Raw genomic sequence first — 6000 nt, forward strand, 5'->3', positions numbered from 1 at the left:
AACTGAACCAAATTGGTTCATTAGTTGAATTCCAATTAGAGAAAAGCCAAAATTCTCTCTCACGGATCTTCGGGTTTTTATCCCAAATTGTGATTACTTCGATCTAGTTATGTTATATAGCTTAGATTGTGTTTAGAAACACCAATTACATATCAAATCTGTGAGATTCAGGAGTTTACCGCCCAAGAATGTTCTTGGAGAGTAAACTCCGATAAGTGGCTTAAATGCTACCTAGTCCTTTCCCGTGATTTGTAACTACCTTAGACTTGTATGCTAGTCTTTATATGACTAGAAAACATCAAAATCGGATTAATACCCCAAGATTTGGGAGTTTACCGCCCAAGAACACTTGGGGAGTAAACTCCATTTTAAGGTCCTAAAGTGTCCCAATGACCCTGAAAGCTTTAGAACTCGAACTAGAACCCACCATCGCATGTTTAGGACACCAAAACAATTAAGATTCAAGGGTAAAAGAGAGTTCATGGCCAAGGAGGTTCTTGGGCCGTGAACTCCATGTTTAAGTGCCAAAATGCCCTTAAAACCTTCCTTAAGCCAAGAGACCAATTTGGGAATGTACCTAAATGAGTTTTGGACTAGCTAACACACTTAGAACACCAAGAGTAAGGGAGTTTACGGCCCAAAAAGTTCTAGGGCCGTGAACTCCATAAAATGGTGCCAAATGGTGCCATAAACTCTTCTAAAGCCAAGTACAAAAGCCTAGTTTAGTTCCTAGATAATTTAGAGAATTGAAAACACCATAATCACCCTCCCAAGGGAGTTTATGGCCGTAAACTCCATGGGATATGGTCCCATGGCCGTAAAATCCTCAAAGGAGTTATTAGGAAGCCCAAACACTTGTTTAAGCCTTAAAGCAATTCACCACATGAGTTGTATAATTGTTAGACTTCATTTAGGGACTTGGTTGAGAGTTTACGGCCTGGAGTTTACTCCCCTAGGCCGTAAACTCCAAAACATATGGCCATTAGACCATAAACTTCCATTAGAGGCATTGCACTCCTTTGTTGCAACCCATTAGCCTCCTAGCACTTGACCAAAAATGTTTTCCTCGCGTTTAAATGTTTATACTTGTATAATTAGTGTTTTAATCACTAATTATTTATATACATATGTCTTCATATGTAATTAGGATCATTGTGTGTGTCTAAAGTCTTCACTTGACACCAAGCACTTGTCCGATCCTTCCTTACGATAACAGTCCGTTCAATTCCAGTCACCTACTGCAGGTGAGTTCATACCCCTTAACTAAGGTTTTAAACTATTTTTAAATGTTTTATGGGGGGGGATACAAGTAGAATCATGCTAGTTATTATATCAATCACATGTGATAAATATACAACATTCAAATGATTTGGCTACTCATTAGCCATTTTACCAAACAGTTTCCTTCAAATGATTTTTATAAACATTTTATATGTTTTAAACTCCTTATTACACTGTACATTTTACTCTGTATATCACATTTCAAACTTATTTACAATTGTGTTTCAAACAAATGTTTCTTTATACTAAACTGTTTTATCAAACCCATGCCTTCAAACTGTTTTATAGATTGACAACAAGTCGATCTTTTCTTAAGATAATATTTATGTTCAAATGTTTTACAAAACTTATTTATGCTTTTATATTATAAATTGCATGCCTCTATATGTATAGTTATATAAGAAATGTTTAAAAGACTTAGGAAGGCTATCCACCCTATTTCCTTTTCGCGCTTGAGATGTGGTCTGGTGGGATATCGGGTACTCGTCCGAAGGTCGTTTAAATATTAGTTATATATCATGTGTACATATATAGTCATAAAAGGTCCTTCCAGTTCATCCCATGCCCTTGGGTAGCAAGGGTATACATCCATGTCCATACGTACCAATAAGATTACTAGTAAACTACCATATGGGTGGTTTAGGAAGATACTAGAACTATTACTAGAACGCGATATCATACTATGAGTCTGTTCATTCATGAGTCAATACTTACTACTAGAAGAACATATACAACTATACTAGAGAAGAACATATACAACTATACTAGAAAAGAACATATACAACTATACTAGAGAAGAACATATACAACTATACTAGAAAGAGAACATATACAACGATACTAGAACGATTACATTACTATACTTGCTAGGTAGAGAGCACGTACATTACAGCTAGAACAGTTCATTACATTACATATACATGAATACGTTAATAATTGTGATCCACTGGATCGGAGCATGCCTTAAATGTCATGGCCCGAGTTGTAGCCAGAATTCTCTTGGAGGGAGAGCGTGAGTTTGCGTATAGATCTATACTGGATTGACTATCCTACACCTTGCTGCTAGCTACAGCCGGACGTGCAGGTCTGCGGGTGCCAAACGTCATTCCGTTATTACGACCATTCGTATGTCGTTGTTACCAGTCGATAGTATGGTGCAATTAATCACATGATGGCTTAATATAAATCCGGTTTAAGGTAATTAGTACAACAGTAGTTCTTATAGCGCTACGTTTTAGTACTACATTAATTTTCCCTGTACATATATTTAGTGATCCTTTCACTTAAACTATAGATGTAAAAACTATATTTTGTTAATAATAGTTACACTTGGGAAAATTACACACTTTTACAAGAAACGAACATATAGAACAGTTAAGTCTTAGTAGAAGACTACATAGAGATCAGTTAAGTCTTGGTAGAAGACTCCCTGTTATAATAGTAGGAATCATAGGGATTTCTAGGGTTTTTTTCAAACGTTTACAGTTGTTTTACAAACATTTTCATACTTACAGTTCATCTACATTTTATACTTACAGTTCATATACAAATTCTTACATACAAATTAAGACACTAAATACTTATGATCTCACCAGCTTCAAAGCTGATACTTGCTTTCAAAATTACTTGTATCCTCAGGTCATCATAGACAGGTACCGATGCAAGGAGAAAGGAAGATGGAGCTTGTTCAAGACTCATATTTCATTTTGATTTATGCTTTAGTGTTTATCAAAATTTGATAGAACATACTTGTATAATAATTTTATTATTAATGCAATGGATGATGTTGTTGCTTGTTTACTACTTTTCATTGTTGTGATACTGTACATGACGTCCTCCGCCCCAGAACGTTTCCGCCGTTCTTGGTTTTGGGGTGTGACAGTTCATCATATAGTACTCTCTTATGAACTCACTATTTGAGTTAGGAAGTGACTGAAGAACCCAATCAACAGCCATTTCCTCACAGACAACGGATCCCAACATTTTTAACCTATCAATGTGTGACTCCATCCCTAGGACGTGTGCACACACCGACTTTCCTTATTTATGTTTACTTGCCAAAAGGGCTTGAGTGATCTTGAACTTTTCAACCTTTGAACTTGTGGGTTAGGGAGAATAATTGGAGGAGGTGGAGGAAGTGAATCATGATTTCTTGTTCCTCGATCGAATCGTGGAATTTCATCTTCATGTGGAATGCTTGTTCCACGGGATTTTAGAAGACCATAGTTGTCAAACTTTGACATCTACAAAACGGGAGAAAACGAATTCAAGTTAGTTGATTGATTGAGTCCTTAGTAAATCACCCAAATGAAATACTAAGGCTAGGACCCAACACAATATTCTACAACTCAGGAGAGGGATGCCGTAACCCAAATTGCAGAACATTTGAAGGTAAGTGAATGACGATTCACTAATTTCCACCATGAAAAACGAAAAAGAGATTTAAGTTTTATATCTATGAAAACTCCTAGATCCTTTCAGATTCATTGAACTTTCAATGGCATGTTAAAATCTCGATATGCCCCTCTTGTTTGTGACTGGGATGCCGAGGATCACAAAGCGGGTGTGAATAACCATGCAAACTTACATGGTGCCCTCACATGTTACAGTCACCTATTCGATGTGCCGGTAAACCACACACGCTCCACCGAACTATGACAAACATTGAGTCACCCTTTGCTACCTTTGCTTAGAACCATTTTAGTGTGCCGGTAAACCACACACGCTCCACTAACGTCTTTGCAAGGGCACAAAGTGTAATTTCATGGAATTGCATCAATTCACTTTTGCCTAAGTAACTAAGATTGGGAATTTTATGAAAACATTTAGTTACTTTAATAATTCATTATACTTATAATGGAAGGTTTCGTCCTATCCTACCGGTTCGGCTAACGACCCTCCACTAGTCAAGAGTGAGGTGGGTAAGAGTGGATACCCATTCAATCGCCATTTTATAGGCACTTTCCTTAAACACCCCTTATAGACCAGCTTCGTGAATGAGGCCTACTAACGGTAAGACTGACTTTTACTCATACATATATATAATGTTAGACTTTTAATGTTATATATATATATATATATATATATATATATATATATATATATATATATATATATATATATATATATATATATATATATATATAGGGTGTATTTTACACTTTTAAAATATTAGGTGGTCAAATTTAACAATTATACTTTTAATTCAATTAAATTTTAAACCAAAAACTTTATGGATTTATTAAACCTCTTTTAATTATACACCTTAATTAATTAATAAAACCATAAGGGTGTGATTTGAACTTTTTCAAAACTATAATAAGGTTTTAGAATTTAACATTCCTAATTAAACTTTTAATCAACTTTTAAATTCCAAAACTTGAGGGCAAGTTTTGAAACATTTCAAAACATTAGGGTTTAGAATTTAAATATACATCAAAATTAAACAATTAATCAAAATTTAAATTCCAAAACTTGAGGGCAAGTTTTGAAACCTTTTTCCAAACATTAGGGTTTCAACTATTTAAATTTCAAAACAATAAAACTTTTGGGTTCCAATTTAAACTATAAAACCTAAAGGGGAAAATATGAAACTTTTCATAACAACAAGGATCAAATAACAAATAATCTAAATTAACATTTAATCAGATAATTATCCATATTTGATTTATTTAATGATTTCTTGCAAAACAATTTATCAATTTAGTCAAAATAATTAATCAATTATCACATAAGGAAAGAATTATCTTATTAATTGATAAAAATCTTCAATTAGATCAAGAATTTAGTCAAATATATCATAAAATCGGATTTATATTGATCTAATATGATAAGGTAACTATCCCAAAGCAAAAACAACAAGAAATCCCGAGAAATGCTCCATCTGACGAGTTGACTCGTCGAGTCAAGCTTAGACTCGTCGAGTCTGCATGGACTCGGCGAGTTCAGCTATGGACTCGGCGAGTCCAGCCTCCAGGAAACCAAAAAATCGAATTTTTGAAACATATCAAGCATCAATACAATAGAAACCAGTCTAGTCTCTAATACCACTGATGGGTTTTGGTCCTAAGAACATCCTATGTGCTCATACAAACCCTAATGCTTGGATCTTGGTTTCTCTATTGTACATGCAAATTATCCAAGACTATAAACCCTAATTCTAGCATTCAAGTAATCATATTAACATGAGAATAGGTTTAAGATGTTACCTTGATTGTTATGTAGCAATAACAATCCCAAATCTCCTTGTATTGACTTTGGAAGGCTTAGAGTCACAAGTGTCACTCCTTTAATGGTTCACAAACACCATAAGCAAGAGGATGAAGAGGAGAGAGGATGGAAGCTGCCCAAAAACGTCTACAAACCCTAGAATAAGTCTTAGCCATGTTTTTGTTCATAAGGGATCTCTTTATATAGGAGGCAATTAGGGTTATCTAACAAGGAAACTCTAATTTGGATGCTTAAGCCCTAAGCAACCCATGGAGACCTTCCTTAAGGCCTTGGACGATTTCATATGGGCTTCCCCTATAGAATTCGTCCACCTTATAATAAAAGGCAATCCATGGCCCAAATTGCAATTATCTTATAATTACAATTCTAGTCCCTTAAGTTTAATTAATCTCTTTTAGTCACAAAACTAATTACCAATTAATTATTGACTAATATTAATTAAACAATATGATTTCTCCTTTAATATATTATTCTCATAATATATTAATA

Source organism: Lactuca sativa, chromosome 5, assembly GCF_002870075.4.
Source record: "Lactuca sativa cultivar Salinas chromosome 5, Lsat_Salinas_v11, whole genome shotgun sequence".
In the NCBI taxonomy this organism is placed as follows: domain Eukaryota; kingdom Viridiplantae; phylum Streptophyta; class Magnoliopsida; order Asterales; family Asteraceae; genus Lactuca; species Lactuca sativa.